Below are 26,408 nucleotides of genomic sequence, written 5' to 3'. Positions count from 1 at the left end.
TACTCCACATTGTCAGCAGTTTTTACTCTCAGGAAAAAAGGGGAAGGGAAGTAGGGGACTTTCGGTGCCACCACAGTTCTCTTTTCAGTATTCCAGTTAAGTTTACTTGGAATATAAAAGTTTACTTAAGTCCAAAGTAAAATGGACGAGGACTCCACAAGACAGAATGCTATAATGGTCATTAAAAATCATGCCAGCGGAGATAGAATACTGTAAAAAAAATTGTCATAAGCTGAATGGAAAATGGAGGTCTCCACACAGCAAACAGGCACACAGTGCTCGCTGGTTTTTATGACAGAGGTAATACACACTGATGAAAAGAACAGAAAATAGATTTTAAAGTGTTAATTATTATCTCTGAATACTGGGAACAGGATAGACCCTTTTGACCCTTTTTTCAGAATTTTATATTAAATAAACATTATTTTTCATCTGAAAAATGCATTTTTAGATGTCTAGTAACACACATTGGAAAAAATACATGAGTACTTACAGAAATAAATAACTAGGAGACACCGAAGCACCGTCACACAGTGCAGAATGGGTGATCCTGAATAACACCGCGCAGTTACATAAGGACTCAAAAATTGAAAGCACCCGCTGTAACAGGGCGCGTCCCCCTTCCATTTGTCTGTTGTGTCTTCAGGGCTGAGGCAGTTCTGAGCACGGCCAGTGTCAGTGCTGGTGTCTGGATGGATGCCACTGGAGGTGAAGGCACCTGCAAGCCGAGAGGAAGAACAGAAATCATCCTCTGCTTTTTCTGTCTTGTTTCTTTTCTCTTTTAAAGAGAGGCGGAAATAAGATAAACTGAATCTTCCCTACTGAAATTTCAGTATTGAAACAGTTTTTATATTGTTCACAACTTATATTCTGCCTATAACTGTCTTTTCAACAAAGCATTATATTTATTAAATGTTAATTAACTCAGTTAATTAACTACCTGTTGAAACCTATTAAAGAACATGAAATGCACTACGTGAAAGCACCACACCTGCAGTGACTAGCACAGCTGTTTTGACGGCAGTGCAGTCAGCCCCACCATCACGTGGCCCTGAGCTCCTGATGCTGGGAAGAGAGCACGCTGCTTCCTCAGGCGGAGAGAAATGGTAAAAGTATTTTCTGAAATCTACAGCACTGACAAAACATAACTGCTTAATCCCAGGCTCCTTTGAGGCTGTCATTTTCCGTTTCTGGCCAACACCCGTCAATGAGCAGAACCACCCCATTCCCGAGTCATGGGACTCACGTGGGCAGCAGTTTTGGAGAAATTTCCAGGTATAGAATGTAAACCAACTATACATAAAACTCTGAAAAAGAAAAGATGCAATAATCTGATTTTGGAAGACACTCAATATATTCTCCTAAGCCTTAGTAGTTGGAAAGTCTGGGCTTCTCCTAAGCCACTTATTTATTTCACAGACAGTAAGCATCTCCCACAAACCCTGTTTCCCTGTGTCTGCTGGGAGCCTCAGGCATATTGATGCTGTCTATCTTATAAGGCACAAGGCAGAGGCGTGTGTCTCACGCCTGCAAATCTCACACAGGCTCAACTGCAAGCCTCACTGTCTGAAATTGGCCCCATTTTCTCACCTGTTTATTTGGTATCTGTTCTTCTGTAAGCTGCCTGAAATGCTTCTTGGAACAAGTCAGAAGAATGAGTGGGTAGAGAAATGGACAGATGGACAGGTGAGAGATGGGCAGACAAACAGGGAGACTCCAAGAGAAGGGGAGCAAACAAAATTTCCTATGCAAAACCCTCTTCTAGTCAGGGAAGAAAACCACCACAAAGAAGTGTGAAGAGGCAGGTGGCTTAGGACTGTTTCCTGGATTCCATGAAATGTCACACCAAGAGATGAGAGGGGAGAAGTATAAATAATAAAAGATAAAAAGCATGCATGTTTGAAAAATATATCTACATTATGTACTTTCTAAAGAATAGATTAAAATCAGCAAGGCCCAATAACCCAATTCTTGGGTATTTACAGAAGTGAGAATCCCATCTCCAATCCACAAGGCATCCCTTCGGAGCACTGAGAGTCTACACGGTGTGGTCATAAATGCATCACCGCAAAAGCTGTGCTATCCTGCACTTACGAGGAACGAGCAGGTGTGCTCGGGCTGCCCACTCACGTCATTTACACCCCACAGCACCTCTACGGGGTAGGGATGCCTAGCGAACCCCATCTCTGCAGGACAGAAAACAAGTCCAAGAGAGGCTAAGCCGATCTACCATTTCTCCATCTCACAGGACTTGTCACTCCAGAGCAGGAATCGAACTCAGACCCACGTTTGTAACCACAGTACTACCGTAATTTATGTGCTTTTTGTGTGTATAATACATTTGTTTCTGGCATGAAAGGATATTTAATAAATGATCGGTTGTCTTGTCTATCTCATTAGCTCACAATCTTTATATTTTTGAATTGTACCCTTCCCCTGGAGAAATGAACGGAAAGAGCGGTGGTCAGAATGAGGTGGGGCTCCATTCTTTATCTGTTACCTCATCTCATCCAAGTCCCCAACCAGGGAGAAGGAGCAAAGGTTTTCTTCATTTTTAATGAGAGGGCTCCAGTGATGGTGACTTACTCAACTCCAAAACCGAGTCTGGGGGAAGGGCACATGCAGCAACGAGAGCAGTATCACCTGTAGGAAGGCGAAAAGAGCTCAGGGGATGGCTCAATGGGTCAGCCTGATTTCATTTCAATCGATAATACAATAACACACTCTAAAAAATCTAGCATGCAATGGATTTGCTCTTTCTTGACATCTAGCAAGTTTCCACAGCCCACATGTAACATTATCATGAACTAGTGAAAGGATGAGTCCACAGACAAGAAAAATCAATGCCACAGGCACGCTGAAACCCAGGCTGGAAGAAAGGAAGGGAAAGGGCATAGTTAAGAAGAGAGGAAAGTCTGGGAAAAAGACATCATCACAAGGACTCTCAAGCATCATCCAGCAATCATATAATCATTCTTTCAAGAGAGAGTTACTTAGGTCCTATTTTGTGCGAGATTTTACAAAGGGCAAAGAGAGACCGCAGCGTCCATGGTGGCAGCAAGTTGCGGGGCTATAATACAATTCTAATCCTGGTACCTTGCACACTTGTCCTCAGTATAAAGGCAAAAAATAAATAAAATAATACTATGTAAACCATACACATTGCTGAAATAAATTAAAGAATACCTAAATACCTGGAAAGACACACCACGCAGATTCCTGGATCAGATGACAGCATTCTTGGGATGGCAGTGCTCTCCAGAGCGATGCATACATACAACGTGGTCTCGATCACAATCCCAGCGGGCTCTTCTGCAGTAACTGACTAGCTGCTGCTACAATTCATATGGGAATTCGAGGGTCTCAGTAACCAAAACGTACTTGAAAGAGAAGTACAACGTGAGAGGACTTGTAATTCTCAATTTCAAACCTTACATCTGTATCTCCAAGTGAGATTAGAGGCCATTTTTAAGTTATTATTTTGTTTATCCTTATTTTCTAAATTCTGTACAACAAATATACCTGTTAGAATAAGAAAAATAAAAAGTAAGTTATCTTTTAAAACATGAACACCGATTCATTCATTGGGAAAAAATTATTTTAACTCTAAAGAAGTAAACAAATATCTAGTGAAAAAGGACTACTTAAAAACAAGTGTGCATTTACAATTTTCATAAATTGAAAACTGAAAAGCACAAACACATCAAGTTTCTAGGGAGACTGGTGAAACATATTAACAATTATTTTAAAAATTCTTATTGAAAAATGAAAACTCAAGAAAGGGAAATTCGTGATTTACAGCCAACTGCAAACACATGGAAAGCAAAGGCCTAGAAATCACAGTTCCTTTAACTCTGCTACTAACGGAATAGGAGAGGAAATTCCTCACTGAGGGGACAGTGGAATCCCATCCATAACATAGAATACAGAGTACAAACTGCAGTAATATCGGGAGTGAATAACTTAGAAGAATTCTGAAGTTATAACATTGCTGAAAAACTATAAAAAACACTGACAGGCAGATTAAAACACACAGTCATATATATTATATAGAAACATATGTAGTCTGCTCCCATGTTGCATAGAAATACAAACGTATTTGTTCATTTATGGGCACTTATGACTTTATCCCTGGTAGAATATTTCAACTAAATCAAATAATCAATATAACACTCCTCTTGTCAAATCTACTTGATAAGTTACTCTGCTATGTAACCATAAAGTGTCTAAGATAGATCTAAAATTAGTGAAAAAGAGCTTTGTATGGCTTCTTGAATTCTTCTCAAATTTCCAAGCTTAATTTTAAAATAGATCTGAGCAGTATTTCTATATTATCTTTTCCCTTGTGAAATGAACAACACAGTCTGTTGTCAAAATTCTGTGCTTACAAATATTCACGAGCACAGTATCCTCACAAAACTGCTGGACAGCAAAGCACTATCCAGACACTGTGACCAAATAAATGAAACACAAGGAAGACAGTGACCCTATTCTGGAGGGCTTATAGTCTGTGTCAACACTAGGGTTTTTACTTGATTGGTTTGATTGGGTAGCAAAATAAAATCAATCAAGTACTTTCTTCTTTGAGCGTTCTGTAAGTCATGACTGTTTTTAGTGTCATGAGCAGGAAAGACTTAAGCATGACTTGATTAGGTCAACTAGCAACAATCATCACTGGAGAGTGAGTAATATAGAAGTTAACTGATAGCAATGCTTCTGCCTACATGAGCCCTATAATAAATCTACACTGACATCCGAAAGGAAAATAAGGAGATGAGGTCCCTAATGAGAAAACAAACTAACAAGAAATCAAAAAAGGAAAGATGTTTTCATTAATGATTCCAGGCAGTAGTGGAGCATGGTGGTGAAGATCACATATTCTGGGGAAAAACATGAGGGGTCTGAACTCCCACAGCACTGGGTAGCTGTGACACTGATATTTCAGTGAAATTTTCTGCACCTCAGTCTCCTATCCAAAGACGGGGGAAAACAACCGCACCCATCTCCTAGACTGTTTCTACAAATTTAGATATTTTATATAAAAGCTTAAATCAAATACTTCAGATTTAAAATAATACCCCAAAACACATGGAACAAAGAAAACAGAGATAAATTGGAGTTCATCAAAATTTAAAACTTTGCTTCAAAGGGCACCATTCAGAAAGTGAAAAAAACAACACACTAGAGAAAATTTTTTCAAATCATTTATCTCATAAGGAATTTGTATCTCCAAATGAAGAAAAAAACCCCCTAAAACTCAACAATAAAAAGGCAACTCAATTAAAAAATTAATAAATGTTCTGAAAAGGTATTTTTCAAGAAAAACATAGAAATGTCCAATAAGCACAATGAAATGATGTTCAATAGCATTAGCTGTAAGGAAAATCAAGTCAAAACCACTAGGAGAAGCCACTTCACACTCACAACAATAGGTTATAATAAAAAAAATGGTAACAAGCACTAATGAGGACACAGAGGAAGTGGAGCGCACAGCCCTTGCTGGTTAGGACGTAACACAGCGTGGCCACTTTGGAAAACAGCCTGGCAGGGCCTCAGAGAGTTGAACATTTCGTTTCTGACTTACCCAGCAATTCTGCTCTCTGGGCACACACGAAAGAGAAGTGAAAACAGATATCCACATAAAAAATCCCACATGAGTGTCCACGGCGACATTACTCATCACAGCCAAAAAGCAGAAACAACCCAAATGCCTATCACCTGGTGAATGGGTAAACAGACGGGCCCAGCCATACAGTGGAAAGTTATTCAGCAATAGCAAAGAATAGAATAGTGACTCAGGCCACAACATGGACAAACATTGAAAACGTTACTCAGTGTGAAAGTAGTCGGTCACAATAGATGGTTCCACTTACATGAAGTGACTCGATTTACATTAAATGTCCAGCACAGGCAAATCCACAGAGAGAAAAGTGGCTCCTTGGGGATGGGGGAGGATGGGGAAGATGGGAATGTCTGCTTATGCATACGGGGCATCCTGTTGGGGGGATGAAAATGTTCTAAGATTGAATGGGATGCACAATTCTGGGCATAGAGTAAAAACCGATGTACATTTTAATGGGTGAATTGTATTAAAACTGTTAGGAACAAAAGCATCTCGGGGCAGTACCTTCCAGAGTAAATGCAAATTGCTAACTTTTATTAGAGGAAAAAGAAACTGCCCTCAGCATGAAAGCAGGAGATCAGCAAATGTGAGTTAACCGAAATTGGACAAGAGCATTTCACTTGAAACAGTTGCTGAGTGTACACGAAATATTCAGAAATAGGAGAATCACCTTGACATCACGAAGAAGCATTCTGCTTCAAATGCAGATCAAGGATTCGGCAAGCCCTGCTGCCAGAAATGAGCAGAGAAGAATCCTGATTCATAAAACTAGCACCAGAGCCAACAAGGAAATGGTGGTGAGGAAAGCAGGCGGCGAATATCTGGAAGAGTTTGCTACAAATATTTTCTCCACCGAAAATTTAAAAATAAAGTGAAAGTGATGAAATGCTGTGTTGACATCACGTGAATGGGCTTCCTTCGGTGCTCGACTGTTCTGTAACCCAGATTGATAGACTCAGGAGAATCAGCATGGCTCCTGGGGGTCCCCAAAGGACTGCCCACCAGCACGCTGACCACCATCACATCTGCCAGGGTTGAATTGCAGGGAAGAGACCAAGTTCTGAAAGGTACCGGAAATGTTGACAAGGGAAGAAAAGGATAAGTTTAGTCCTGGGACAGAGGCAGTGTGAGCAGAGGCCAGAAGGCTGCAGGTGAACTGCAGTAGACCTGGGGCAGGAAGGGATCACGGGGGAGCATATCTCAATTCTCTTCTGTCTCTGCCTCCGGTAGGAGAGATAAAGCCTGCATCCTTCTCACCTGGAACTGTGGGTTCTGGCTGGCAGAAGTCTTACCGACACGGAATGATTATTCAAGACTCTGTGGAAAAAGTCAAGAAATCGAGAGGGAGTAGGGAGCCATCTCCATGAGCCTCTCAAATGTTCCCATATTTATTGTGTATAATCAAAGGAAAAATTCATTAACAGTTGTGAGATAGTAAGGAGGAAATTCGGGAAAGACAGGATGAGGCAGAGATTGTAGAATATACAATGAGTACAAAGGATTAGTGTATGTTTAGGGAAGTCATGGGGTGAGGGGAACAAGATACACTTTTAGATATGTTCATTACAAAGCACACCACCAGACCAGCCAGGTCTTTGTTTTGGGGATAATAGACTAACAACACACAAGCCCAGCGTTTATAGCTGAGGGTCTCGGTCCTTGCTTTGCAACCAGCAGAGTGCTACCTAAAACCTCAACTACACAAGCAAAGCATTGTCTCTGATTTTAAGGAAAGGAGACTGGAGTGAAGATGCACAGGAACTTGCTTGCAAAGCAGTACCAAAGCATATTTTTTCTTCTTAAAGTTCAGAGGCGACTGTGCTGTGTTATAATTTGTTAACCCAATCATGGGCTCCCACATGGAACCATTATGGAGGACACCCTAGGATGACTAATCCTGGATGTGGGTCTCTTCCTGCCATCTTCAGCCACTCTAGCAGGGTCTACGCACATCCGAGAATAACGATCCTACGGAACCACCCACTCTCTTAACTCCTGATGCTTGAAACTTAATTTTAGCTCTACACAACTTTCCGTAGAAAAGTTTCAGAAATAAAAGATATAATATTCCTTTTATATCTCATCATATTACTGATTTTTCTGATTGCTCTCTGCTGCTTCTACTTGGTAAAGCACCTCATTCTGCAGCTGAATTCAGTAATTTCCGTTGTGCATTTCTAGCCAGTTTGGGCTCGCTAAATTCTATTGGTCAAATATCGATATACTTAATTGATTTCTTTGTTCATCAATTTCAGCCAGGAGGAGAGGGAGTGTCACTCTTTTCCTCAGCCCACCCTCAACTCTTTTCCCATCAACTCAGGCCTCCTGAAAACAAAACAAAGTATTTTTTCCCTTCTACTCTTTCTACAAACACAACAGGAAACATCAGTCTGGAGAAAGTATTCAACACAAATTTTAAAACAAAAATCTATAAACCTGAAGCAACTCCATCTCCGAATCATGATACACAATGACATGAGAGTAATTGTGTCAGGCACAAAGCATGAGGGAGCCTGACTACCTGATTTCTATTCTTCAAAGGAAGGAAGATTTTCGTATTTTTTATTATCATTCTTGGTCATTGTTTCTGATTATGCCAAAAAATAGTTTATGAAATAATTATGCACTGCAATAACAGATTTTTAATGTATCAATTTTAGAAGGCATTCAGAGGGGATAGGAAAACCCACCTCTGTAAAAAATGTAAAATTTCTTCCCCTGTTAAGAACACGTATACAAAATGCAACAGAGAATTCAAATTCTTGTGGAGAGGAGCAAAACCACAGAATCAAAGCAAAGTCATTACAATGAGTCAATTTAAATTTCACTGGACAAACATGCTCAATGCATACAAATAATTTTAAAGGCACACTGCAAACCATTCACTTAATGATCTGCAGGCTAGAGGAAGAATTTCCCTCTTGAACAGACAACAGAAATCAGTAGGTTGTCCCACCAAACCAGGAGCAGAGAACAATCAGGTTTTTAACAGTTTTGATAAATCAGCATGTTCTAAAGATCAAAATCCAGAAATTTTAAACATTCATTCAAACCACAATGAAACAAGCACTTAAAGAAAAAAAAAACACAAAGAATCTAAGCACAGAGGTCATTTAGATAGATCAATGAGAATTTCTTGTGCCGCTGGAAGAAAGAACAGGCTATAACCTTTTACTTGAAAAATAAAACTTCTTTTAAAGATAAATGCTAAAACATATTTCATCTTTCATGTTGCCTTAAAAAATCTGAGGTACTTGTATCTGATCAAAAAAGCAATTCTGAGTAATATTATGTTACAATTCAGTGCCAGTTTGCTCTAGAAGAAAAGAGAAAAGTTACTATTTCTCATTCTGCACAGTTTAAAGAACCTCCCTGTCTCTATATCCTCCCATTTCCTAAGCTCAACCTCCCTAACCCTTCTGAAACAAGTATGAGAAAGTCTTATTCCCAACATGCCAAATGACAAAAGAATATCAATTTATTTATGTAAATATATGCCTACACCTTGAAATGGAGGAGAAAGTTATCAGAAGTCTATATGGAACTTCTTTCTATCTTCCTGATATCACACACACAAACGTTCACACAGACACAGACACATACCCCCTGGATTACTGAGCACTTCACAAGCTTAGTACTTACAACTTGTAGAAGATAACTTTGTAGTTAATTTAAAATACAAAACTTTCAGCTTTTGAAAGTCTTCATCATCTGCTAAACCATCCAAATATCAAAGAGACCCAATTAGCCTTCTCTGTAGAATGTAATTTCCCTTGATGGCAAAACAGACCCTAAGAAGTACTGGATCAAAGATTCGTGTTTATCACTACCTATGATCGTTTTTAAGCACATTAACAGATTCAGAAATGTATGTCTCATCAACATTTATTCCTATTGAAATAGCATACGTGTTCAATTGTCTATACAGTGACTAGGTCCCATGATGGTGTTTAAGAGCTATTTTGTGTATAGCAATATTTATATTCAAGTGCAGAAAAGGAGGGTGTGTTTTACTCAGTTGTAGAGCACCTGCATAGCATGCACAATGTCCTGGCTTCAGTCCCCAGTACCTCCAAAAAAATAAATAAACTAAGTGCATATTTAAAAATAAGAATAGTGCAGCCACTATGGAAGACAGTGTGGAGATTCCTCAAAAGACTAGGAATAGACTTACCATATGACCCAGGAATCCCACTCCTGGGCTTGTACCCAGAAGGAAAACTACTTCAGGATGACACCTGCACCCCAATGTTCATAGCAGCACTATTTACAATAGCCAAAACATGGAAACTACCTAAATGTCCATCAACAGGTGACTGGATAAAGAAGATGTGGTATATTTATACAATGGAATACTTCTCAGCCATAAAAACCGACAACATAATGCCATTTGCAGCAACATGGATGTTCCTAGAGAATGTCATTCTAAGTGAAGTAAGCCAGAAAGAGAAATAAAAATACCATATGAGATCGCTCATATGCGGAATCTGAAAAACAAAAACAAACAAAAACAAAGCATAAATACAGGACAGAAATAGACTCATGGACCGAGAATACAGACTTGTGGTTACCGGGGGGGGGGGTAGAGGGTGGGAAGGGATAGACTGGGATTTCAAAATTGTAGAATAAATAAACAAGATTACACTGTATAGCACTGGGAAATATACACAAAATGTTATGATAAATCACAGAGAAAAAAATGTGACAATGAGTGTGTATATGTCCATGAATGACTGAAAAATTGTGCTGAACACTGGAATTTGACACAGCACTGTAAAATGATTATGAATCAATAAAAAATGTAAAAAAAAGAATAAACACAGGGAAATATACACAAAATGTTATGATAAATCACAGAGAAAAAAATGTGACAATGAGTGTGTATATTTCCATGAATGACTGAAAAATTGTGCTGAACACTGGAATTTGACACAACACTGTAAAATGATTATAAATCAATAAAAAATGTTAAAAAATAAAAATAAAAATAAATAAACAAAGTTGCAAAACAAAAAAATAAGAATAAAGTTATAAAAAAACGCAGACTAAAAACCACTGCAAACTAGGTACTACAATTATACTAAAAAATCAAGTGTTTCTATCAAATATTCACTATATGCCAATCACGGAGACAACCACAAGTCACCCCTGAAGCTTCACGTGTGATTCTCAACAACCCTACTAAGTAGACACGGATGAGAAACCCGGCTCTGCGGATGAGGAGACGGAGCTCAGAGGAGCCGGGGACGCTGACCCTCCTACTCCGTGTGACACCGCGTCAGCCCAGGGCAAGCGCTGACAGTGCTGCACTGAGGGGACACCCAGCTGCATGGACCCTTGGGGTACTGGGGAGTCCCAGAAAACACTAAAAATTTTTCAGTGAAAAACCAGCTCAAATATATTACACTGTGCCGCATCCCTTAAACAGGGAACGTGAACGAGACCTTTTTGATGCGTCCATGTTCTTTCTGCCATCATCAGTTACTTGCCCTCACTGCGTCACCAGTGATGATCTGGACCCCATATGAAGTGCACTCAGATGGCAGAGCTTTTAATGCTGTTTTATGAAGTTTGTAAGACTCTGTCTATGCCTCACACTGGTGGTCATCCATCACTTCTCACCAGTGTGGACGTACCACCTGAAATCATTCCTTTCTGCTTTTTAAAATCCCTTCATCTACTCCAGACTTTTCAATAGCAAAGAAGCAGCTAAACCACAGACAGTGGACAGCTTTTCACCAAATGGACTCGAACAGCCCATCTGACTACCTGGAAGCCCTTTTCTTCTATTAAACCCACTTCCAGGTACTTCATCATTTTCTGATTGGTTAACTGGGCCTCTGACTGGCCTACTCAGAGAGCTCCCAACCTCACATCCAGGGGTGGGAGAGGACCCTGCTGTTGGGGGAAATCAGTGAGGAAGGTGGACATCCTTCAGCCACGTCTGCATGGGTAGAAGTGCCACAGCGTGCTCAGAAATTATACCGTCATCACCCCTGGGCTCCCATGGACTGGTTTCACATTAACCAAAGTCATGAGACACTGATGCAAGAAAACCAGAAACTTAGCTTATTAATGTAACAGAAGACGTGAATCTATGAACCAGACTGAAATATCAGAGTTCAACCATGAGTACATTTTCTCCTCCACTGCCCAATAACGGGCAGGCAGTCACATGGCAAGCATGGACAGAAACGGAGCAGGAAGGGTTTCTAGATTAACTCAATGAACTAAATTTCTATTATACGAACAGATCTACTGCCCAGAAGACAATTAACGCCAATCACGGTGCACTCTCCGTGGACAGCGGCAAGACATGACTATGAGCACCCATGTAACTCTCCTTTCCCTGTCCTTTATAGGGTAACTGATGCACAGAGGTACAAAGATTCAGGGATGCTGATAACGCTAAACACAAAAAGCCCATCTCTGGGAGCCTCAAAACCAGACAGCCAGGGTTTAAATACCAGCTCTGCCAATTACTAGTTCTGTGATTTTGCCAACTTAATTACCCTCTGTGTGCCTCAATTTCCACACTGTAAAACTGGGATAACAATCAAACCTTCCTTACTCGCTTGTTGAGAAGATTGAAGGATTCATTTCTGTAAAATGCTCAGAAAAGAACGTAGCACATTTTGGGTGTTCAACAAATGTCAACTTAATATCAAAGTGATTTACAAGTCTCCCCTCTAATCATCTTATGTGTTTTCTGGCTAGCCTAAGTCCCAAAGAACATCCTTATTTCTCCTTTTATAAACAATTGGGGAGTACCCTTATGTTCCACCCCACCACCTGTTTAAAGTGAGGGAGGGGATGCCTCCTAACCACTCTTTTGGGCCATGGAGAGTGCTTCTCCCTTCACACCCCTGGCCCCTGGCCCACAGCTAGCACTCATCAAACTAACAGAGTGAGGTGTGAGTCCGGGGAGACAAGCGGGGCATGTGAAACCCTTCCTTTCACTCCAGTGTTGGTCACCATTGGGAAGCACCTGGGATGCTCAGCTCCATGGCAGGAAAGCCCTGTGCATGAAGGGGCAGGTCCTCTCAAGGGAAGGCTCGCTGTGGCCCAGAGCTACATGGGACAGGGTGAGTCTGTATTTCTGGGACACAGTATCATGACACGCATTTTCCCACAGCCTTGAAGTTCATGAAGAACGTGGCTTCATCAGTAACAAAGAAGACATTTATCGCCTGTCTACTCTTTTGTGTCATCTCTCAGTTGGCTGCTGGAGACAACATGTGTATAAGTATTGGATCTCCTTAAGCCCCCAAATATATGAAGCAACAAATAATTCTGTGGCTTAACATTGGTTCAGGGCGACTGTGTAACTGTCCTGACTCTGCTGATGCTAAATTATGGGTATAGGAACTATGGAACCTCCTCAAATATCTTTCATCATAAAAACAGCTCTTCTTATTTTCCTGTTTCTTAGTAATTGCCAAAGACTCCCAAATGATGGCTTCACACAAAACAGCAGCTAAAGTTTAAGAGCCCTCTTGACATACTCACTGTGGTAAACACTGCACATAATTTCTAATTCTCACAATTCTACAATTCATATATGAATGTCCCCATCTCACAGACGAGGGAAAAACTCAAAACGAACTGTCTCAGGCTCACGTGGCTCAGTGGCAGCACGTGCAACCAAACCCAAGTCAAAAAACTACACCCCTTCGTATATGTACCAAATCTCCTACCACCAATTAACACACAGCGGCGGGGTCAAAACTCAGGGAACTCAATACACTTTTCACCTTTAAGGTCGTCCAGATGCCGCTTCTAGCTGTTTTATAAAATCCCGGCTCACTGGTTTCTAACACTAGAAGAAAAGCCCGATTTTCCCATTGCTTGCACAGCAAGTCTGAAATGTTCACAGTGAGATGACAGAATAAATCTAAAATATAAGCAGAATAACTTTTCCAGGTAGACACACATAAAAGACATTGGGCTCTTCTGAAGCATTAAGTAAAGAAATCAAAATAAAATAAAGTTATTTAAGCCTTCTTTTACAGTGCCACCTATGGCTAAAATGACCTTCCAGGTTGCCGGGAAAGATGCAACACAAAAATTGCCTGTAGGATCAGAAAGGAGAATCAGATAACTAAAAGCTTATGTAGCATATACTGCACTTTGATTCGGGGGAAGGGAGGGATATTCAGTATTTAATTTGATACTGCTAATACTCCTGAATATAAACAGAAGACATAGGCTCATGGAAACTCATCTTAGAAGAGGAAAGAATCCAGTTCAGCCACTTCATTTTACAGGAGGGGAAACTGAGACATGGAATGTGTCCTCCTGGCAATCGGCAGCAAAGGCATCCTAGGCCTCATGTCTTGCACTGTAGCAAAAACCAACAGATCTGTACTACGCCTATGTTCATAAAAGTCACGTTTGTATTTTTCCAACAGTAGGTTATCTAATATCTTGCAAAATACTTCTCAAAGATCCAGGATATCATACAAGTTTGTCGACATACAAAAATATTTATTTACATAATAAAACAGCATGAGCTTTATTCTCTCTATTAAAAAAGTAATGTGTCAAATCAATGTTTTGATATTTTAAACCTGTTAAGAGTGTAGAAAAAAATCAAAATTTTCTTTAATCACAAAAGAGAGGAGCTTATTCCCTGAAAATGATCAATGTGGATTCTACTAAACTTATTTGATCTGGTCAGAATCCCACGAATTTAAATATCTGAGTGGATGGTTACACGGCAACATAAATTCTGATTTGTAACAATACATATTCTGTGTAAATAATCTTCAAGGTCATCTGATTAAGGCAATTTAACTAGTCCCTGTCTCACTAGGATGATACAGATTTCATTAAAACTTCATACTACACCAAAAAAAAATGAATCCTTGTTACTTTAAACCATATTCAAATATATCATACATATACTTATTAAATATGCATCAGAAATAAGCGACACTCTTTAGTATTCAGAGTTGATCAATCTAAAATATCTGTCATTGTGACAGCACTTTTATTAAGCACCTCTTGTGTTCTTTGTATACAAGGCGTCTAACTCTCACAGTCAGACAAATTAAACAATATTACTAAAATTTCACAAATGAGGAAATGTACTTAAGCCATGAAAACAACTTACATATTCATCAACAGGAAAGAAAAGAGTAAAGACTTTACTTACAATATTCACTGACAATCTTTTCTTCCATATTAAGACTACATAAAACCAATTCAGTCTTTGTAAGTATTTCTGTCAATAAGGGCCACTAGAGAAAAACAAGTAACATCAATAGCAGTGGTTGGACTTTCAGAGCCCACTTCTCTTTTGCACTATAATTATTTTTAATGTTATGTTTTTACTGCTTACAGAGCACTAAAATATAAAATTAACTTTTTAAGTAATTACCTGAGAATTATAAATTTGTGAAAATAAACAATTGTAATTTCTGCCACTCTGTCTCACCTTCTCAATGGTGTCTCTCCTTTGAAGGCATCATCAAGCTGAGATCACTAAACTCGGCCATTTATGGAGTCACAGGTGTTTGGGTAACCACTTAACGGGAGGCTGATTAGAGGAGCAATTAAGAAAGCATCCTGTGCAGCCTGGGTTCCAGCACCGAGCTAGCCACAGCCTGCTGCGTGTAATTTGGGACAAGCTGCTCCATCTCTCAATCCCTCAGCTGCAAAAAAGGAGACACTGATACCTACAATCAAACACCTGCTATGAACTAAAACATGAGGAAAGCATTTTAGCCTTAGGTAGGTGTCCACTCACAGCGAGTTTGGTCATTATGATGATGAGGATGCCTGTTAATAAATTAAGCTAGACCACAAAGGAGAAATCACCTTAAAGGAGAAACATTTTAAGTCAATGAGCATTTCTTTTTGGATGGATTGCACAATAATCTATTGATTTATTTAATAAACCAAATTTTGTCCATTAATTATAGATTTACAGGTTCATGGACAAGTCTCCAGAAAAAGAATTAGAGGCCTCTAAACTCCGTAAATTAAGAAAGTAAATTAAAAAAAAATCAGGGAGGAGGTTATACCTCATGTGGGAGAGTATGTGCTTAGCATGCATGAGGCACTCAGTTCAGTCCCCAGTAACTCCATTTAAAAACTTTGTTTTTTAAGAAATGGGGAATTAAAGCAAAAAGATGGAGGAATACAGACTTTTTTAGAGACTCATCTCAGATTTAAGATGGGGAAGATACCATCTATTTCTCAGAGGAAATTTTGAGGACTATGTAAACTGGATCTGAGATATCTAGTTCTTTAACATTATTCATGAATTCATATTACCAAGTCTTAAAACTACCTGATAATCAACAGTGGTGATACTGATCATAACAGCTGCCATCACGGATCGAGCTCCGGCTAGGACTGCTCTGTTCTGACATCTCTGCCCCTGAGGCCTCACCAGACTGACAGCACTAAACTAGGTCATTTATGAGCACCTCGTGTAAGTCCTCCATTTGTGCTTCTGACTCTCCCCTCACCAGCTCCTCTGAGGGAAGCACTGTTATCATCTTACCCACTCAAAGATAAGGCGACTGAGGCACAGAGGCTAATCCCGTTCCAGGTCACATTGGCATTAAAGGACGTCTGTATTTCTGCTGTTTTGCTTTTGACAAAGGAATCTGAGATATCAATTCAAGGCAGACTGTTAAATAATCAAGTCTGTCAGGTCTTCACCTCAAAGAGCAGATACTATAAATTCCTGATGTAGGATGAGGCTGCCGCCACAAACTGACTCAGCTTGAAATTAATATCCAAGATGAAGCAGCGGATACACGTAAATATTCACGATTGTCAAGTCTGCTCACGGGTCTGGGCCCTTCACTGCCTGAACGGGGGTGAAATCCCCACCCGTGTCTGGGAGAGATGCACGGTGCTTCCCGGGCTCAAACAGGCTTCACGGGCTATTTCCTCCCACAGACTGGCCTCAACGATTAAAAGCTCTCAAGGTTTTTACACCATGCAAAACAAAAAGACATTTCTGCAGATGGAGCACTTTCTTAGGCTTAAATCTTTTTTTGCCTACACTCACCCAGGGGGAAAAAAGAAACATGACTCTGCAAAGTCTCTGACCCTCACCACTCACAGGAGTAGAACAGCCACAGCAGAAGATGGCTCTTCACATTGCAGGATGAGAACAAAATAAAGATGCCCCAACAACAGGCACTCCCAGACACAGCGCTCAGCAGTCTTCTGCACAATCACGGTTGTGTAGCACCCATCACCTTCTATTTCCAGAACACTTCATCACCCCTAAAGAATCCGCCTATCACTAGCAGTCACTCCCTAATCCCCCTCCAACCAGCCCCTTCCAGCCATCACCTGCTCTCTGTCTCTGCATGTGCCTTTTCTGGGCATTTCAGATCACTGAAATCAACAATATTTGACCGTTTGTGTCTGCTTCCTTTCAATTAACAAGCTGTTATCAAGGCTTGTATATTTTGAAGTGGTATCAGCATCTCTTTCTTTTTTTTTTTTTTTGAAAACGTTAAAGATTATTAGAAGGTGGTAAGCACTATCAAAAAGAGTAGAATGGAGCATAAGTGATTGGGTTTCAAAGGGAAAAGTGTGGGTTGAACAGTCAGGGTGGACTTCCAAAAACAGGTGGCCTTTTTCATTTTCCTCTTTTTTTTTTTTCTTTTTTATTCACTCTTACGTGTGAATAATGTTCCGCTACATGGAGATACTACATTCTGTTCATCCATTCAGCAGCTATTTATGGACGAGTTCCAGAAAAATGAGTGTAAGAGTTGACTAGCATGGATGGCATTTAAGCAAAGGGCAAAATGTGCTTTCAAAAAAAAGCCAACAAACAGAGGCACAAGGAAATTCAGTGCGTTTCTGAGCAAAGTGCTTGCTTGCTTCGGCAGGACTACCGTGCAGGACTGTGGCGGATATTGGCAGGAGTCACGGTGTGGGAGAAACATGAGAAGACTCCCCACTGCAAGTAGCTCAGACAATTCTCCTCCCTCATCCTGTATTGTTAGAGCAATGTTTCTAGGTTACTCTTATTTCAAGTAATAGCACTTTAACTGCACATCTGATCATCTCCATCAGACCACCTTTCCTCCAAGCAACAGAAAAGCATTCAATGACCTGAGCAGCTCCAGGACATAATGGTGATGGATTAGGGAGTCCTGCAGCATTCCAGCCTGCAGGCACAAACCCCACATGTGCCTTGGTGATGTCCAGAAAATAAAATGCATGGAAATATCTCACTGTTTTTACACGACATCTGCCCTCAATTTGCCCCTAAATCATGCTCGCAAAGCACTAATCAACCCTCTCAATACAAAAATAAAAAAGCTAAGAAGGCAAATTTAGGCTCTTTCATTGAAAACCAGCAACCATCACTGCCAGTATCTGAGCTGGAATGCTCCTGACTTTGAAAACCACTGCGCAGTTACTTTTCAAGCGTAAAACTCATATATGTATTCCATGTAGATGATATTGCAGTAGGATTTTTCTTTTCAAAATTTCCAGTTGCAACATTAGCACAAGAAAGTTTATGTATAGGCTTTAAAAAAATCAATTATCCTCCACTTTCTTAATTTTGAACTAATTATTATTTTATAAATGTGGCTATGCTGCGTATTATAAACCGTTTGATTTCTGAAAACAAGACCTTTATGACCTCACTATTTCAGAGAAAACTTTAACGATTCTTTGAGAGGTGGGGCCTGGGGCGCCCACTATCAGCTCTTTAAATACTGACAAGGATGTGCTATTAAGTAATGCAAAGGCTCTAACTCCACATTAGCTCAGAAAGCAAAGAAACTACACCAAAGACTTCCTTAAATATTTTATATATTTCTATTCTTTTGAATATTAAAGTTCTTAAATGATATGATTTTTTTGAAAAAGACAACAGCTGTATTAAATTTCCTCTCACCAAGAAAGCAATCTTTATGAAGTAAAAAACCCCTATGGAAATCGAAATGACAGGACGTTTCTAGCTAAGTGAACATCCAGATCTGAACACAAACCTAAATCCTATCAGATCTCACTCGAAGGAGCTCTACAAAGTCCTGGGCAACCCTGGAAATTAGCTCTTTTGTTCCAAATGTTGGCTGAGCTAAGATCATCACACTAGGCAGGGAAGGAGAGAAGAGGAAAATCCACCTGGCGGCCTCCATCAGTTTTCTTCCAGCCACAAAATGCCTCTAGGTCGGCCCGCTAACAAGTCCCCCAATAAGGAAAGCCGGCATCCACACTACCCCTGCCATCCCGAAGTAGCCCCGATGCCCATATCCCAGCCTGTGAATGGTCTTCTAATGATCCCCCAGTTGGTGGCACCCACCCCCTCTTCCCCGCTATACAAACACAGAGAGCCACGGCAGCCTTCCCAAATCACAAATTTGATTACATCAACCCCCACTTCAAACCCTTTAGAGGCTCCCTGTTAGAGTTCTAGCCCCACCCCAGACCCTGCTCGCCCATCCTCACCTAAGTACACAGGTCCCCAGTGACCACAGGGGCCCCTGACCTGCTCCTACTTCCCACTTGCTCCAGTCTCATTTTGACTGTTTCCCAAGGAAGCCTTCCCTCCCTCCAACCTCCACAATTTGTTCCTCTCTTCCTAGAACATTCTAGGCTAAGTCAACTTCTGACAATGCTAAGCTCTCAAGAAGCAAATACATTTTGCTTACTAATGTGGCTACACGCTCTCTCCCCTAGACTCACAGAAGTGCACGTGTAATGTATAAATGAATGACCGGTTGGGTCTCAAAGGGACAGACATAACTGCTCTCGCCCGTCCCGATCCTTCGGTCTGTAGAATATCAGAAGCAAAACCAGAAGTACCTTTCCTGAGGGTCACTTCTGTTGACACCCTTCACTGCCTACTGTGTCAGTTCTAGTAAAGCTCAACTTCTTCCAAAGCCCTACATCCCGGACTCTCTCCAGTGTCCTCCCCAGCAGGGGCTCCCTCCACCCTGGACCGCACAGGGCACTCTCCACGGGTGCCCACGCCAAAAGCCTCCAGGCCTCTGCCCGGGCTGCACCTGCGATCTGAGACACATTCTTGACTCCTTCTCCTGGCTGACTCTTACTCTGTCCTCACAACTGAATGTAGAGCCCATTTCTTCCAGGAATTCCTCTCCGATAATGTCCTTTAGGTCTTGCCTGGTCTCTATCTATAGCAGCAGTATATGGTGACCAACTGGGTGTTTGCCCGCTCCTTTGAGACCACGAACACTTGGGAACCACGTGGGAAGGAGTGAGAGATTACAAGACGGTTGAGGGAAGCAAAAAGCAGAAATCACAGTCCAAGTCCCAAATTCAAGGATACTTTCTCAGAAAAAAGTATAAACTATTTCACACGTGTGCAATTTGGCTACTATTTTTGTGGCTTGGGGACAGCAAGAACTTGGTGTTCTAGTCCAAAACCTAGTTTACATGCAAAGAAATGTATACATTCATATCCAAAGGAAACCAGAGCTGCTCAACAACAGTTTGCAGTTAGAACTGAAAGGAACTTTGATAAAGGCAATCTCTCTCTCTCTCTCTTCTTTCTTTTCTGGCATCATATAATTTTAGAAGTATTTGCGTGACTAACAGATGGCTACAGCCCGTGATTCTGCACTGGAGTGTTTGGGGCTGAGGAAGACCAGATTAGATTCACTCTGTAAATGCAATCACACCAACACACTGATAGGTGCCGTGGTGGTGAAACTGATGTTCCAAAGCAGGCAACCTTATTCGGTAAGAGAACTCTAAATAGAAAGGAAGAAATGCAATGTCCTATACTGAATTTCATTTGCAATATGGGCCATTAACTGATAGTATATCTTGACTAATGAAACCCAAAAATAAATTGTCAATGTCAGTTTTCTTCATCTGACCATTTTATGCTAACATCGGATATTAAATCCTCACTCCATACGGAAGCTCAGGCCTATGCTGCAGCACAGTTACACCCCGTGGAAGAAAGCCGACCAAGGGAGAATTGGAGAGTTTCCCTTCAGAAGCTGCGAAGTGTGGTTTTACACCTGTATATCATTTGCAACCACATCATCGACAATGGAGTTAGACGTTACCTCTGTGGGGCGAAAAGCACTGCATGCTTCAGAACCATCAAAGAACGCTGAGCTTTGTGAAACAGTCCTGAGGCACTTAAATCATACTTTTTCTGAAAGGCTCCAAATCTGACCCACTTCACCATTCCAGGTATAACAGGGAAGTACTGGAAACAGTAGAGAGAACATGCCCTTGAAGTCTGACAAGGCTCTGCTTGAATCCTGCTACAGCATTTATCAACCGCTAAACAAACCAATTCCTTAACCCCTCTGAGAAGGCTTCCCAATCCCCAAAAGGGGGCTGTCAGCGCCCACCTGGGAGTCATGGATGTGAATGAAACACGCAAGTAGGGCGGCCGACTGCTACCTGACACGGGGCCTGGCTAGTTTCCCTCCGCTGCCCTTCTGCCCCTTTAAACTTGCACTGATCCCCCTGGTAAGGATCAAGTCCCCGGAACAGACTGCCCGTATCTTCGGTGTATCCCTGAATACATGACTTACACTTAGGAGGCCAGAAAAACAACTGCCTCCTCCCAAGTCACTAACAATATTCTTAAGAGTCTGGGTATTTTTAACTCTATTTTTCAGGGAGACTATTCCAGAACTTTCCAAGCACCATTCTCCAGGTTGGCTTCCCTCCCAGTGCCCATCCTTCTTACCTCAGATCCTCTGTCTGACTGCCTCCTGTTCATGGGAAAGCGAGTCCGGTAGGGTGGGGACTCCCTAGGCCTCCCTCCCTCCCTCACAGGTGACTGTGAATACCTTCTCCCCACTCCAACTCCAGCTTCTGAGGATTCTAACCTTCCGTATCCTGCAGCCTCTGCACCTTCCTAAGACGCACACGTGGCCAAGACTCTCCCTTTGGATTTCTTTCTGGCTGGCCCTGCTGAACCCCAGGCCCCTTAAGGATAAATGGGATTGCTCTGAAAATGACAAACGCCGCTGGCTGACACACCAAAGCTGCATGGTCTGGGCTTTCCTCCAACCGAGGCACAGCCCTCCCCTCCCTCAGCCTCAGTCTGCAGCTCTCAAGATGATCTAATTCACATGCAAGGCTGTGAACGCCAGCTAAGAATGATGACTCCCAACTTGTATCTCTAGTCCAGCTCCTTCACCTGAGCCCCAGTCTCATAGAGCCGAGTGCCTCTTTGAAGTCCTAACTTGGATGAAAAATGGCATCTTAAAAATGCCTCATGTCCACCATTTACTCTGGAATTCGATTCCTGGCAGGTACCTCCCAGACTCCCCATTTTAGTAACAGCCTCAGCACCCACCTAGTTGTCTCAGCTCACATTCAATTTCCACTGTTCCCTCCCCCAGGCCCTGCCCTGGAATCAGTCCTGTTATTTTCGCCAATAAGCTGATCTCAAGTGTGGTTTTGCAGGGACCATGGCCGGAAACACACAAGCTCACAGCATGGTGCACTAACAGTCCGTCGTAGGGTGCTCCCTGGAGGGGGAGGCATCTCCTGCCGCTGGTCACCTCAGAAGGCACTGGATTCTCACACAGGAGGCCCAGGAGAAGGGACTCAAGATTTTCCCGTGGTCTGAGCTTTGAAGGGCCCGAGGTCTGGGGGAGCTCCTAATTAGCAGACACACTTGCCAGTGAGCAAATGAGGATGGGGGAACCCACGCAAGGCTGTTATCACTCCAACTCCTGGGCTCATGGGAGCCACGGGAAAGAACTGTGTCCAGTGTACAGCCCAGCCATCACAGATCCCAGCCTGCATTTGCCAACCCGGACAGCCTAGACTCCATCTACTTGCGACACTTAATTCTGTTCTGTTCCCCACCCAGAATGTGATGGACTCATTCAGATATTCTGGCCTGTCTCAAGAGAGACAAATTCAGTGAAAAATGAAGTGTCCACATTTGGACCAGAGCATGAAAGGAGAAACAAGGCCTCATGGTCAGCATGATGGTGGTGGCCAAACCCTTCCACCGGGTGAGATGAACCATGGTGAGGGTGAGAATCCAGGGTCCTAGGTCGGCCAAATCATCTTCCTTCACGGTTGTCTGGGGTGTTGGAGACTGACTACCACAAACTAACGACACGGCTGTCAGTGGTGGATGTCAGCTGCAACAGAAACGGATTCAACTCTTTACTACCAACATGGGTTAAAAGTAAAGGCCGGGGCAGGGAGGTCTGCACGGCTGCTGAGGCAAACCACAGACCCAGCTCTGAATGCCCACTGGCTGGAGCAGAGAGGAAGCTACGGCCCTTTTAGCTGTCCCTGTGTCCAACAGATCCAGGTGAGCCAGCTACTTAGGAGAAGGTCATGTTGTCCTGATACCCAGAAAAACCAGCCTCGTAAAGGGAACAAATAGTGTCATGGATTTTAGACCCAATTCTGCCCCTTTATGAAGGCAAAGTAAAGTAAATGGCACGGGGAAGTTGAATGCAAAAAAAAAATTTAAAGAACCAAACGGTGACCGCTTCCTCCAACAGCGTCCCCTGCAGCTGTCACCTCCGTGGCGGCCACTTCCTCACCAGTGACCGCCGGCCAGGAAGCGCCGTCACGCACGTCACACAGCGACAGCCAGGAACCGCGTGCCGAGCACGTTTGTGTAAAAGCAGGAATCGAGCAAAATGCTGCAGAGTTTGACCTTACAAGTTTAAATACTCCATGAAAAGAATCCCTGAGCAGCCGACTAAATCAATTCACATCTCACTTCTTCAAAACAATGAAACAAATTTAATAAGGGCGCATTTGTCACCAAATAAAAGGAGGACCAAACAGGTCCCTCAAAGCAAGGATTTTAACAGGTATCTAACACCAGTGGGTAATGTGCTAACAAAGCAAATATTCCAAAACATTAGAAAATACAAAATGACTAGGATAATACATGGATCAAGACAGATATTAAGATTTTGATTTTTAAAGCGATGGAGACAGTATGGAGGGCAATCTGGCTATTTCCAATGCAGGGTGTGCACAGCCCACATTTTCAGATGCAACAACATGCTCACAGGGCAGTACAATTGAAAAAGGAATAAAGAAAAAGGAAAAGAGGAACAAGAGAAAATTAGAAACACACAAGAACAAAAATGATTTTGACAGCATGTACAAGAATTTACGTGAGTGTGTGAGGCCAGGGATGAGGGGATGGTGAGACCCACCCTCACCCCCTGCTCCAGGGAAAGCAGGGACCTGAGGGGAGCGGCGCTGCCGGGGGACCCCAACGTGGTCAGCGCCCCTAACCAAAATTCCACCTACAAGCTTCAAGGCAGCTTTTGAGCTACAAATTGTGGTCGCATTTCAGTCTGGACCGTTTTACTCACTTCCACCAAGAGTAGCAGGAGAGAATTAGGCTCTGCTCCTGTACCAAAGAATTGTTTAAATAATTAATGACTGTGGAATACTAAAAGCAACAATGGGGTAAAAGTGACTGGAGGAGAATGTGCTTGACCCGAGCTCACTGGCCGCGTTATCTCACTGACGTTCAGAAGCTGGCTGAGCCCTTATGGTACCAGAACAGACAGACCCAAAAGGAGGGAGGTTTAATGTGCTGCTGTATTTCGATACTGGGAGCCATGCCTGGTACACGAGGTTCTGGGTAAACAATGGGGACAGTGTCAACCACTGTGGGCTAATTACACATACGGATACTCCGCCAAGTCCCAAGGACAGACTTCAAAAGACAAAAACAATCTGGCATTCTCTGGTGGGGCTGCAGACTCAGAGACAAGCATTTGTTGAGCAAAAATATCACCAGTGCCTCCTATGACAAAAGAGGAGGCACTGGCGTGGGGGCTGGGGCAGGGCTCCAGGCTTCCACTGCTCACTCACCAGTCTGTCCAGGGGGAGAAGTGGTCCCTGCTTATGTTGCACCGATGCACCTACCTTGACTAATGCCTGGGGCCTCAGCAGGTGTTGACAGGAGAGGTGAACGGAGCCAGACTTGGTGTAGCACGGTGCTGGCAGCTATGCCCTCAGCAGTGCCCAGACTCCTATACATGCCAGCTCATCTTAAGAAGCAGATGGGGAGTGCGGGCATGTAGATCACAGGGCCCTGAGAGGACAAGTACAGATCATGGCTACAGCATGCCTCCCCCTTCCTTAAGTCATAGAGGTATGTCTGGGAGGAACAGAAAATTCATCCAGAGCCCGCTACATTGTCTCTCGCAGGTGGGACTCGTGTCCCCTGTGCTTCTCACTCACAGGGCTGGTCTAGACATTCTTTTTATCAATTCTCTAGCATCTTCTCCTCCAACTTACCAACAACCAGAGAGTAGGATCTGATCTTAGCTAAGTTCAAGAGTCACAGAGCACTTCCTTCACAGCGGGCCCAGAAACATGTGCCAGGTTCTCCGACCGTCACCTGTGGGACCACCATGAGCCCTCTCCAGACTCAAGGACAGAGGCCGTAGGCCGGGGGAACACAGCTTCCCTCACTCTCCCCAGCAAAGGTTTCCACGTCTCGGAAAAGGCATCTCACCCTCTTCTGCCCGAGGGACAGCACAACAGTTACACCGGGAAACAGAGCTGAAGTTGGGGGGGTAGGCAGCCCAGAAGAGCTCGTCTGTACTTCCGAGGCAATGTGGGGCCGTTGACTTAATCACAGGGAAAAAGTGAGAATGAACATTTCCCTGCTCTGTCCCATACACCGTGACACGCCTTTCCCTGCATAAGGAGTTCATTCGGAAGTCCCCGGCGGTGTTTCTGATGTCCTAACTTGGCATGGAGGCTGTCGGGCAAGAAGAGAGCGCCTGAGCAGAATAGGTGCTGGGCCTGGGAGGCAGGAGACACCGGCTCCAGCCCCAGCTCAACCAGCTCCTCGTTCCGCCTCTCGGGGTTAAGCATCTCATCTATAAGCAAAGGGATGGGACTGTCCCAGGACAGGCTGCCCAACAGAAATGAAATGAGAGCCATGTAAATAACGTTTCCCATTTGCCACGTTTAAAATGGTAAACAAAGAAACAAACCAACAAACAAAAAACAAATACTAGAAACTGATTTTAAGAACAGATCTTACTTAATCTACTTTATGTAAAATACTATCATTTTGACATGTAAGCAATATAGGAAGTAAAGAGATAGTTTATATACTTTTACTAGACAAGCCTCAGTGTCTGATGTGCATTTGACCTACAGCACATCTCAGCTCAGTCCAGCCTCCTCCCCAGTGCTCCTAGCATCAATGGCTTTGACTACTTTATTGGACAGCAACCCCAGGGGTCCCACCATGGTCATGGCTGTAAAGCGGGAGTAAGTGTCCACACTAACCCTAAAAGGATCTCTCTGAAACAAAGGCGGATTCACTTTGAAATGTCTGGAAACCGGCGGGCTGCATCTCCATCCCCCCTTGGCTACAAGACAGACTTCTACCTTGCTGATCCCTTTCTGGATGTAGGGAAGCAATCCGGCACAAAGCCAGGGTGGACTGGCCTCCAGGTAAACATACCTGCTGTCTGTGTCCAGTCCCATGAAGTCCTCCTTCTCAAACAGGATGCAGAGGAGGGGAATCTTGTCCCCAGAATTCTTGGGGCCACCATCCAGCCACTTGGACTTGAGCAAGATGAAGAGTGACTCAGTGAAGTCCTCGATCCTCTTCTCCACCACCCTGCAGTCCTCTAAATTTGAAGGCAACGTCGGTGCGCGGCTGCTCGACTTCCTCCACATGCAGTACAAAGACAAAGAGCTGAGAGTCATTATCGAGGTGCCATACAGCTCCTCTGCATGTGGAGCTTCTCCAAGGCCTTGGCAGAGAGACAGTCGGTAATGGTGACAAGGCCCACGACCTTGCAGTGTTTCTGGAAGACGCTCCACC

At 42.8% G+C, this 26,408-nt stretch overlaps 1 protein-coding gene across 1 annotated transcript in view; it reads right to left on the bottom strand.

The window, feature by feature from the left end:
• Positions 1-614: 614 nt before the first annotated feature.
• Positions 615-26,408, bottom strand: part of LOC140695006 (uncharacterized) — a 153,474-nt gene continuing 127,680 nt past the window's right edge. Inside the window, exons 24-28 of the mRNA XM_072957981.1 lie at positions 26,043-26,252; positions 3,195-3,380; positions 2,501-2,643; positions 1,247-1,307; positions 615-718 (exon numbers count right to left, since the gene is read on the bottom strand). The gene's annotated coding sequence lies outside the window, so the exon portion shown is untranslated. The remainder of the gene's footprint in view (positions 719-1,246; positions 1,308-2,500; positions 2,644-3,194; positions 3,381-26,042; positions 26,253-26,408) is intronic.

This window comes from Vicugna pacos, unplaced genomic scaffold (genome assembly GCF_048564905.1).
Source record: "Vicugna pacos unplaced genomic scaffold, VicPac4 scaffold_119, whole genome shotgun sequence".
NCBI classification, from domain to species: domain Eukaryota; kingdom Metazoa; phylum Chordata; class Mammalia; order Artiodactyla; family Camelidae; genus Vicugna; species Vicugna pacos.
The sequence above is the reverse complement of the archived record's forward strand: the minus strand, read 5'-3'. Positions and strand labels throughout refer to the sequence as shown.